The sequence below is a fragment of the Papaver somniferum genome, chromosome 6, assembly GCF_003573695.1.
Source record: "Papaver somniferum cultivar HN1 chromosome 6, ASM357369v1, whole genome shotgun sequence".
NCBI classification, from domain to species: Eukaryota; Viridiplantae; Streptophyta; class Magnoliopsida; order Ranunculales; family Papaveraceae; genus Papaver; species Papaver somniferum.
In genome coordinates this window covers 25,175,511-25,187,238 of record NC_039363.1, presented here as the reverse complement: position 1 = coordinate 25,187,238, position 11,728 = coordinate 25,175,511, and positions in this window count along the sequence as shown.

The window sequence follows — 11,728 nt, the reverse complement described above, 5'->3', positions numbered from 1 at the left end:
AAACATAAAATCCAAGGACAAAATTCAAGAAATATAGATTTAATTTATAAAATCCTAATACCAAATATCTTCGAATCAATCATATTTTATTGCTAAAAATGATTTCCGATCGAAGAACTCTAGTTACAAAAAAATGTAGCAAGACATAACAATGGATTTCTTAAAATCCATTAAAACAAATAAGTGAAGATAGTGAGATTAAACTGAATAAATCGTGGTTTTCTCTTCTCTTTCTTATGCTCTGATATGGGCCGCGACACTCTTCTTCTCCTTTTCGCCTGCGGCTCTGTTGCCGACGGTCTCCAAAAACACTCCAAACTGGCCTCTCCAAATTTGAGTCCTCAATAATCCATAAAATAAACAGCTGGTGGAAAGATAAATGATTCCGATTCTGTTTTGCTGAGTTACAGCATACAATGGCTCCACATGATTTTAATCGGTGGAGTTAGTGAGTGGGTTCCACATGAAGTTAAAATAGGAGAGATAACTTCATGGAGAGCATCGAACTTGGATGCCATTGGTGTAGCAAACCGTCATTTAAGCTGGCCAAATTAGCACGTCACATGCTAGTCAAAGAGATGCATGCGTAAAACTTTCTTCTAACATTTACTCCATTAACTCAAACTAGTTTCTCACCCGTGTGGTGTACGGGCTGTTTATTGCCCGTGGAATATTGAATGTTCTTTCTATATGGAGATTGTATCACAAAACCAAAGTAATCCCAATAAGGGTATAAGAAAATAAATTGAAGAAAAAAGGGCCAACTTTATTGATAGTAATAAAATTTTATTATTGTTGATTCTGCAACCAACAAAGAATTGATCGAAAATAGCAAACATTCTTTGTCGTTTATGGTTTTGATGGGTCCCTACCTGTATTCCCGATTATTAAACTTGTTTTGGTTGGTTGAATAAAATCATACCATTCTTATGAAAGATTCATACCCGTTCGCCTATGGTTTTTTTGTCGTCTTTCTATGTCTCTTTTTTTTTTCTTGTCGTGAAGTTCTTCAAGGTAGAGATAAGTATACTTTTCCTTTTCATATTGTTCCGCAAGTCTTCTCTGTTCTTTTTTTTGTGAATCTGTTGTTTTCTGCCATTTTTTGTTGTTCTTTTTGATTGCCGCGTGTAGGTAGTGATACTCGTACCTGTATATACTACGAAGATTTTCTAGTTTCATCATGTGAATTTTTTTGGGCTAAAGATCGCTTACATTTGGTTTTTATATATAGAGAGGATAATAGGGTGTAATTTCTTTCCTTTTTTTTTCCATATATTGTTTTTATATTTTATCTAAATTTTAGGTTGATTCTGAAGATATCTTATATTGTTTCCATATTTTATCTAAATTGAGAAACCCTAATTCTTATTTAGGGTAAGTAAGCTATCTTTTTGGACGAAATTTTTTTTGGATAATGTAACTGTTGAAATTTACGGCAGCAAATATCTAAATTCATATGGTAATAATCCCATACCATGTAAAGGATGATGAGAAGATTGATCACCCCACTATCAGTAGTCTTCACCATCTCTTCTTTGGTCCCTTGGTTGTATTCTAAGGAAAAATTTATATTTTATCTCTCTATCTTATTGTGATCTCTTCTAATGACTGCTCCGCACATCACTATCCTTTGTTATGATGACTTCATACTAAGTAGTCTTATACACTTGAGGATTCCATGACGCGGTGGCCTCTCTTGGTTTTGGTGTTTTCTTTGCGTCATTAACATTGTTTGAGAGAGATGAAATATCCATAAACTTGGTAGTTCTAGAGAGAGCCATGTGGTATCAAAACATGTTGCTCCTCCATGCGTATCTATGATGGCACAACTCCATATCGCTATCCACATGGGTGATCACATCTTACCTATTACTTTGGTAATTGAGTCCATAAATAACAGAGAATATCTATATTACACGAAAAACTACTTCATAATAACATATCAAGTAAAACAAATTATTCTCTGTTCTGAAAATGGTTGCATGAGAGCAAAACTATAAGAACCATAATATTGATTAAAATGGAACGCATAACAAGCTGGAATTGTTCGTGATTTCTAAAAATCCCATCTAACCAAATTTATTTGTAAGGAAAATAAAACAAATTCATTCCTAAGAAAAAATAAAACAAATCTCTAATAGGTCACTGTTTCAAAAAACCACGCTAACCTTCTACACCTTCCACTCATGATTCTCATTCTAATAGGTCACTGATTGGAGAATGATACGGTCTACAGACCCGGAATTTCCAGGAATGTGTTAATGGACAATAGTTTTTGTATATCCATATGGTAAATCATTCTTTTTGATGGTAGTGATTTTTGTTTTTGATGGCTCCTTAACTGTATTTTAAATACCAATGTATGTCGGATTGTCATTTGCATAGAAAGACCCTGAATTCAAGTAGAACCCAACACTGTTAAGCTTTGTGATTTGCATCTGTCAGTGTGCATTGCAAAGGCAATTTTTACTAGAAACTGACATCTAGTTAGTGGTACGGCGTCCCTTGATTTCATCACACTTCTTCCTATCACCACTTCTTCCCCGACTGCAGCTCTTGTTAACACTTCCGCAACAATTTCATGTTATAGTAGCTCCGTTAGAATCAACCTTGTGCCTGCAGTAATGTCTTGGTCCCTGGTTAGTCCACTCAAGAAAATAATTGGCAGTCCAATTTTTAATATTTTTTTGTTAGAGGGAGAGCAAAAAGTGATTCGAGGAGTGCAAAAATCGTTATTAACTCACCAACTAGGCCGATTTGCGTATTAGCTATTGACTGGGACAACAATACCCTTACATACACACATTATTTTCACGTGTTTACACCATGGGCTCAAACCTAACCTAAGTTAGGATCGAAAAATTTTATGAATGGAAAAAATTAAAATTAGTTAAGAAATCAAATCTCATTCCTTCCTTCTTCTACCTTCAAACCCTAGAACTTAGAACGAAAATTAATCAAACTGATAAAGGCAAGCAAAAAAATAAATAAAAAACAAATCTGATTTTCTAAGCCGATGAACTGTAAAGAATATAAGCCAATGAAGTAAACTGCCCAAAAGTTACAGTTTATATCGTATCATAATTTATAAAAATAACCATCACTCTGTATCTGGTGGGGAGCGTAGTGTTCATGTTCATGCATTGTAGGTTTCAGCATGAAAATGCATGATAAAAACTAAGGTGTAGTGATCATTCATCGACAGTTTGACAAAACAAAACGTTAAATTTATCTGCAACTATTTACCTGGAATCATTAATTGCCATAATGTGTATCACATGAAACTAATGTAAGATCGCTACAGCTATTGGGCAAGGTGGTCTGTAGATAATTAAGCCATCAGCAGAAAAGAATATTAAGAAATCACTTATTAAGAAATATTTCGTGCTAATCTTCGTCGAGATAAACCATTTTTGCTTCTTCAGTTCCCACCATGTCTTCATATTTATTAATTCTTTTCATATTTGCTTCTGCCAACAGGAAGATCTTGGAAGTGAAGGCAACAGAGACTCCGATTTTTAGAGGTTGGGTGAATAGGTAGTTAGGGTGGAAGGTATTATGGTTTGAGAGACAAGAAAACCTGACTCATCTTACAAACCGGCCTAGTTAGCGAGTTAGTAACGATTTTTGCTCTCCTCAAATCATTTTTTGCTATCCCTCTAACAAAACTCTTTTTAATTTTAGTTCATGAGGAGGCATGTACACATTTTCAACCATTTCTATCGTGCATAGGAACATTTTATTTTTTTTTCTATGTTGATTTGGCATTTTGGGATGAGGAGCATTGATTGGGATATATTTTACACAAGACTTTGCACGGGCTAGTTAATTGATATGATGTTGCATTGCAGCAGAACTGTCGCGATTCATGAATTCTACCCCTTGAAGAGTTGTATTAGTCCTCGTGACCAAGCCTTATTGACATTTGCGTCTTACTTTAGATTCTGATAATATAATAAATTGAAACCATATATGTAGTCATACAACGATATATATAAGATTAATATTTCAAAATTTCAAATCATAATAATAAAGCATTTAATTTCTATTTTGGTCAATGAAATTAACAAAACTAAACCGTACTCAAAGAATATGGAAGGAAGTATGGTAAATTTTGTTTACCAAAAGATTTGCTGCCAAGAAACCGTAACATTTCTTCATTTTGTGATCAACCCTTCGTTAGAAATGCAGATCTAGTTTGCTCATCTTTCTATGTGTGCAAGCAAAAAAGTAAAGATGTACCCATTAGTCATGTAACATGACTCCTCAAAATAATTTTCAGATTGAATATAAAGTTGAGATGAGACAAATCCGATATAGGTATTTCATGGCTAATGCATATTTATGGGTGATGACTAATTGGCACATCTTTACTTTTTTGCTCACCTTTATATGCATTAGCCATCTGATAATCCTTGTTGATACCAACACCCTTCACTGTCTGACCTCATTCCCTTCTTACTCCTCTGTCAATGACAGTCTAAATCAAATGTTCCTCTCGCTAGCTCTCTAGTCTCAAAACTCAAAAAAAGTGGACGTATAGGGTGTATTTATACCTTAAGCTTTACAAATAGAAACCCATATATATGGAACTCAACAAATAACTCTCTGGAGCACACTAAGCTTACGCTTTTGGCCTTTTTTTTTATCAGTAGAAACCAGTTGTACTGAAAGTTATTGAGGATATAAGATTTAATTTTTTGTTCTTTATTATTCAAAGATTTTGTTTTTCTTTTTCTTTAAACAGGTCGGGATTAGCTCCTTCTCTTCTTCGCATGCGCAAGAACCTGCTCATATTCAAGTCGAGTCAGAAGGTGGTTAAGTAAAAAAAATGTACTCCATTCTGAAAATAACACGATCGAGCAAGTAAATTGTAGTGTCAAACTAAAAGAACTAAAACATCTGCTAAAAAAAACAATAAAGAAGCACTTAAATATTTTCCAGCATGTAAGGATTGCTAGTTTTGCAAACCGATAGGAAAATCACGGGCTTACATCAATCTCATATTTCCAATGGCATCATTAGATATACATGTAATATAACCGGAAACATAGAGACAATCAAACTTATTTATACTTAAACCAATAACCAAGATCCTTCCAAACTCTATGGTTAATAAATCAAAGAGTAGTAAAGAAGAAACCCGTATTTGCCGAAAAATAAGAGAAAAGCATGACAAAAAAATACATGCAAAGCCCGTGAGGTATCATCGGAAATTCTATAAAAAATGAATATATATATATATATAGATCTTTGAGTTTAAAGAACGTTTTCTTAACCTTCCTTTCTTTTTAACTTTTCCTTTATATTTTTTTCACCATCTAAGTTTTCCAAGGTCTTTGATGAAAATGGATTATTATGAGAAACCAGATGTTCTGTCCATAATAATCTTCGAACAATCTTTAAGGAGTTTTGGCGTGCGTTACAGATGCCAAAAGCAAGTTTTCCAAAGAAATTTCCCATAGGGCAAATTCTTAAGGATCAATCAAACACAAACTTATTAGGTTTTCAGTGTTTGCCTGCTCTGATAGGTAACCGTACCTAAACGTGTACACTTAGTTGGCTCAAAAATAGTTAACCCAAGTTAGCCATATGAACACTTTCATATCAACCTTGTTCATCTTAATCAAAACTAGTTAAAATGACTCAAATGAAACTAGTTATAGAGTTGTTCAATTGTTTATATTCTCATAGAAGTATACAAAACACTATTGAAACAAAATCGGTTTTGATTCCCTCGAATCAATTCATGAACATTATAGCCATGGTTTGCAAAGATTGCATTCCTTATTATATAAATGTATTTTTCATGAGTATGTAAACATACTTAGCCGATTTTAGAACTTAACCCACTCAAGTATGCAAACGGGTATGCATTCTTAGAGTTTCCGGACTTGGTCTTGTTCGCCAGTAAGCAATCGAGTACGCATACTTTCGTTCATGATCGAACTCAGTTGAAATCAGTACGCATACGGGTGTGCATCGCATAGTTCCCGGACTTCAACTGTTGAATCTGTACGCATACGGGTATGCATACTAAATTCCCGGACTTGGAATACACTTACAACAGTTAGCATACAAGTACGCATACTGTGCTATATCCAATCAATGGTTAATTGTTTAAACTCCTATTTTAATCATTGAAACATTCTTAGAAGACGAGAATAGTTGTCTCACACAAACTATTAGCTTCAAAGCAATTTTCAAGTGATCAAATGATCAATACGAAACACTCTGAGTCTACAACTGTCTCACACAAATCATATAAGATGTTACCAGGCGATTTTCACATGATCATCTTTTGACTTTCGTCAAGAATAAAATATGAATTTGGTTAAATCGAAAGATTACCAACACATATTTCGAGAAATATGTAAGCGAGTTAAACTCATCTAGAAATATCAAATGTGTATAATGTAAAGTCTATATAGCTATACGACTTTTGTCTCAATAAGAGATAGAATAGAAATAGACTTCTGAGTGATAGATGAGTTCAAGTCTCCATAAACCTTTTGTTGATGAAGTTCCACAAGCTCCCCTTAGTAGTTTTTCGTCTTCAATCGATGAACGTCGTGAAGTCTAAAGCTCAACTACACATTCTATCCTAATCCGGTACATAGCTATAAGTAGACTAGAAATCAAGACTTATAGTTTTGACAACTAAACTTGACAAACAAGCTTGAGATAGCAACAATTGCGAGTTCGACCAAGCAGTGCTCTAGAAATCTCCTCCTTTGTCAATTTCAGTGACTAAACTATCAATACATATGGATTACAAAATAAATAAACTTTGTAACTTCTCATCCAAATGCTTGATTTCCTTGGTTCTTCAATATTAATCGAAATCTTCGTCACTTCCATGTACTCCAGTGATTCTGAACGTGTTCAACTCAGCATCATAGTTGTTGAATATCCGTAGCCATAACAATAAGAAAACAATTGTTATCAATTATTGGTATATAGTGTCATAATATTATTACACAATATCAAAGTTCAATTGTATCAAAACTTTGACAATAATACTATGGTGATATGTATCACCCCCCCTTAGTCAATACTTCATCTCACAATGAAAACCACTCCCCCTTACATAATGATCCGTAAACCATATATATTTGTAGTATGAACTACACAATATTTCTCCCCCTTTTGTCAATATAAATTGACAAAGGTACGAAAACTAGTGGGATCATAATGAAATTCTGAAAGAGATACTTCATGACTAACAGAGAACATATCAACTTTGTTTCGATGATTTCACATAGTCGAGACTTAGTGTATTCATCAAGGAGTTTATAAAGATACAAGATAACTCCTAGAATATTCCACAGTCGCACTCCCCACAAAGATTTAGCAATTAAGCACAAGTTCAATTAAGAACTCTCCCCCATAAAATGTCATTCCCGAAAGAACAACAAGAGAGACCTTAGTTTTATGAGAAAAGAATGATTTATTTGGATATTAACAAATCACATGAAATATGAATTTGTATCCAGAAAACTCAATTAAATTAACCACAAAGGAACCTTAATGACTAATTTAATCGGAAACGCTCAACATAAGAAAACTTACAGAGCCATACAATACTTTCACATAGAAGTGGATCAGAGAAAGATCAATATTGCAGAATACTCAAAAGTTCATTCTATCTTTTACCAATATTTGCATAATGACATAATAGACTTAACTTTTGAGATATATGGGATAATCATAGTTCACAGACGTAAACATACATATCCCATAACATTTTTGCAATATATAAAACTAAAAAACCGGGGGTCTAACAACCACACCCAATATTTAGTGTAGGCAATATGTATGGACTAACTCCAATATATTTCCAAGAGAATCAACTAGACAGTCAGACTCAATCAAGGAAAATACATCCAAGAGTTATATCTCAATTTATCAAATCAATCTGCAATTGAACAGACAGAAATCTGTGAGCCGGATTAATATAAGAAATAATTTGGATAGTACCAAAGACCAATATCCAAGCGTCAATCAATTTCAATCAACAACCAAAGGTTGGATTCACCAATTGATTGAATTACGCACAACCTGTGATATTTCAATTATTTAAAAATATAATGCGGAAAAGAAATAACATAGACACCAGAAATTTTATTAACGAGGAAATCGCAAATGCAGAAAAACCCTGGACCTAGTCAAGATTTGAACATCACACTGTATTAAGCTTCTACATACTCTAGCCTACTACAAGTTAACTTCGGACTGGAATGTAGTTGAGCCTTAACCAATCTCACATTGATTAAGGTACAGTCGCATTCCTTACGCCTCTTGAACCACACCGTATTCTGCTCACTTGATTCCCTTAGCTGATCTCACCCACAATTAAGAGTTGCTACGACCCAAAGTCGAAGACTAGATAAACAAATCTGTCTCACACAGAAAAGTCTATTGAATAGATAAATCTGCCTCACACAGAAATACTTACGAGTTTTTGTTCTATCTTTTGATAAGTCAAGGTGAACATGAAACAATTGATACACCAGACTTATATTCCCGAAGAACGGCCTAGTAATATCAATCACCTTGAAAAGGCGAGGGTACCCAAATATACCTCAAGCTAAAAAATTTCCTACATATAAGTCCTTTCTCCGAAAGTGATTGTCTATAAACTGAGTCGAGACAATACAACTAATCGGTTCACACTTCGTGTGATCGTCTATGGATACGAGATCGAGACAATGCAACAACGAAGTATGTTTACTTGTTAAGAGGTTCGGACTTAACCAAACACAATAGTATTACTATCAAGTAAAATAGGAATTAACTATTGTGTAATTTACTTTAAATTATAATAACAATAATTATAATTGCGGAAAATAAAAGTAAATGACACATCAATATTTTGTTAACGAGGAAACCCCGGGACCTTTCCCAGAATTGAATACTCTCAGGATTAAGACGCTATACAAAATTAAACAAAATTCGTATAGTTGAGACCAACCAACTAAACTTAGAGTTCACCTAGTTCCGTCTGTATTCCCACGCCTTCAACTTATGAATAAGTCACGTACTTGAAACAATTCCTCTGGTTCGTATTCCAAACAGTAAAGGAACAAAAAATCTGTTTGATAGAAACTCTTTTCAACCAAGTGATGTGTTCGACAAAGGCTCTTCTGTTTATCTCAATAAACTCCTTCATCAGGTTCTTAGATCTATCTTATTCTCAACTACCAAAGGTAATTGTTAAGATTTTGCAATCAATACTTTTAATCACAAAGAATTGTATTGATGCCGATCTACACAACTAATTAATCTAATCTACCAGTTGGATCCTATTATACCGAAACAATTATTGTGCACACCAAAGATTATGAACCCCAAGTTAGAAATCTTCAATATCTTCTTTGTATTCAAATCTTCTTAGATCTTCAATAAACGCCTGCACACGACAACTTGAATCTCTTGTGATCAATCACGCACAGAACAGAGTCTGTTAACAATGGATTATCACAAGACGTCTTTAGATCTACAAACAGTCTAAAGATCCATGTCAAAACTTCGATCTAGTTTGAGTGAATCTTATATCAGAAGAGAAGATTCTCAAGCATAAACAAACCAGGTGCAATCAAAGTTCAACCACCGTTAGTCAATCAAATCAATCAAAAACACAAGATAAACCGCAATTATCTAGTTTCCCACCAACAGTACTAATAGAGCTTCTCAATCCCAAAGAAGACTTTAAACTGAGCGGCCTTAAGAGATTTCGCCTAATTAGGTTATTCTCCTCTCCGAATAGGCGGCTTCACCAATAACACCACAACCGAGGAAGTTTGCTGTCACGAAGGATTAGTTTGCTAGAAATGCAAGCTTCAAGTATTTATAGCCAAGAAAGTTTGGACACCAAAGAATTTCCACAACCGAAAATATCCTCAAGATATGCAATATATTCCAAATTCGATATCCATAATTCCTGGAAATGCTCTGTCCAAAATAATGACCGAAAATCTCTTTGGAAAATCTTCAACTAGTAAATGCACATTAATAATTCTCATTTTCCTAAAATAAAATTAAAAACCTTAAATAAAAGATTCTTAACTTATTTATCTTTCGATCCTTGGATTTTCTTCCTTTATCTATTAAGGAATAACTTTGAACAATAAAAGATAAACATTACTGTACGTGTTCAAAGTATGTCGACATCCTTACTTTGTAAGTCCTCTTTCATACTTACAACCTTGAAACTGATTTGCCACACTTCCAAACAAGTTTAGAATTGGTTCATCTGACTTTCAAGAACTATGTGATTGATCAAGAACACTCAATCACAAATCATGGGTTTAACGGTTCTACCAAAACAAGTTTCGGTTCTACCTCCATGTGAGTAATGTGCATAGTCACACTAGATTTCCAAAATTCGGTTGACTAGGTATTATGATCGATTCCCACATATATATGGTATCTAACTTGTATGTGTTGCATATGTCCATAGGATCGGTTCCCCTTTTCCTAAAAACGTGTTGCACATGTCCATAGGATCGGTTCCCCTTTCTGCTAAAAACTTGCTGCACCTCATACAAGGATCGATTCCTCTTTGTGATGCGTTGCACCTCTTACTAGGATCGGTTCCCCTTTACCCAGAGTCGGTTATACACAAAATCACAAACTCGATCATACCATCTCAGGTGGTTACTTAAGATCGGTTTCACTAATAAAAGTCATACCAATACATAAGTCAGGCCTTTGTGAATAGTTTTACCAAGAACACAAACAAGTCATGAGCAGTTATACTAATCACACATATTGGTTGTTCATAAGATATGCAATGAATAACATTACCAATAACGCCTGGCGATTTCCTTTTCGATTTGCAAAACAAGTTCCTGAATTTACTTCCTTAAAACACATGTAAAACATTGTTTCCTAGGATGAAATCCTCACCTCATACCCATACATAATCACAATAGCATTTAAACTATTATGTCAATGTCTTATCTACAAAGTGTAATGGTTAAGCAATAAACCTCGTATTGTATTCCTTAATACTATGTCTATCTAGAGTGTTCATGCTTCGCAGTTTTGTTTTCAATATGCACGACTTGAAACATACGTTAGGGAATGAAACAGTTCAAGTCAAATATCACTAACCTCAAGTGGAAGGATGATGTTGTCGTTGTAGCTTCTTACTTCTTCACTTATTCAAGTCTTCGCAATACTTGTAATGTCTCATATACTAATACTTTCAAGCTAACCTATACGAAGTTGACTCTAGTACATAATCAAGCGACTCTTATAATGAGTTTTGATTCACTAAAATATGACAACCAAACTTGACATACCAACGCTTGGTGCGTTCAACCGAGCTATGCTCTAACAATATCCCCCTTTGTCAATTTTAGTGACAAAACTTTTACAATCATAAGGATAAGAAAATTACAAGAATTCATTACACATACGCTTGATTCCCGAATTCAACAACACAATAACATGTATACATCCAATCCTTAAATGTCGATGTTGACATTAACATAACAAAGAATATTACTCCCCCTAAAGTTAAGATAGGTAGATTTTATAAATCCACACGTCTTTGTTATTCCTTTGTAATGATATGTTACTCCCCCTTAGTCTATGCTTTCACTCTTTCGTTAAATAAACGTTTAAGCACAATTGTCCTTTCCGTTAGTGATACCAATCAATATAAAATCAATGCCAGTATCACTTGTTTACTCCATATATTTCTCCCCCTTTTTGTCAC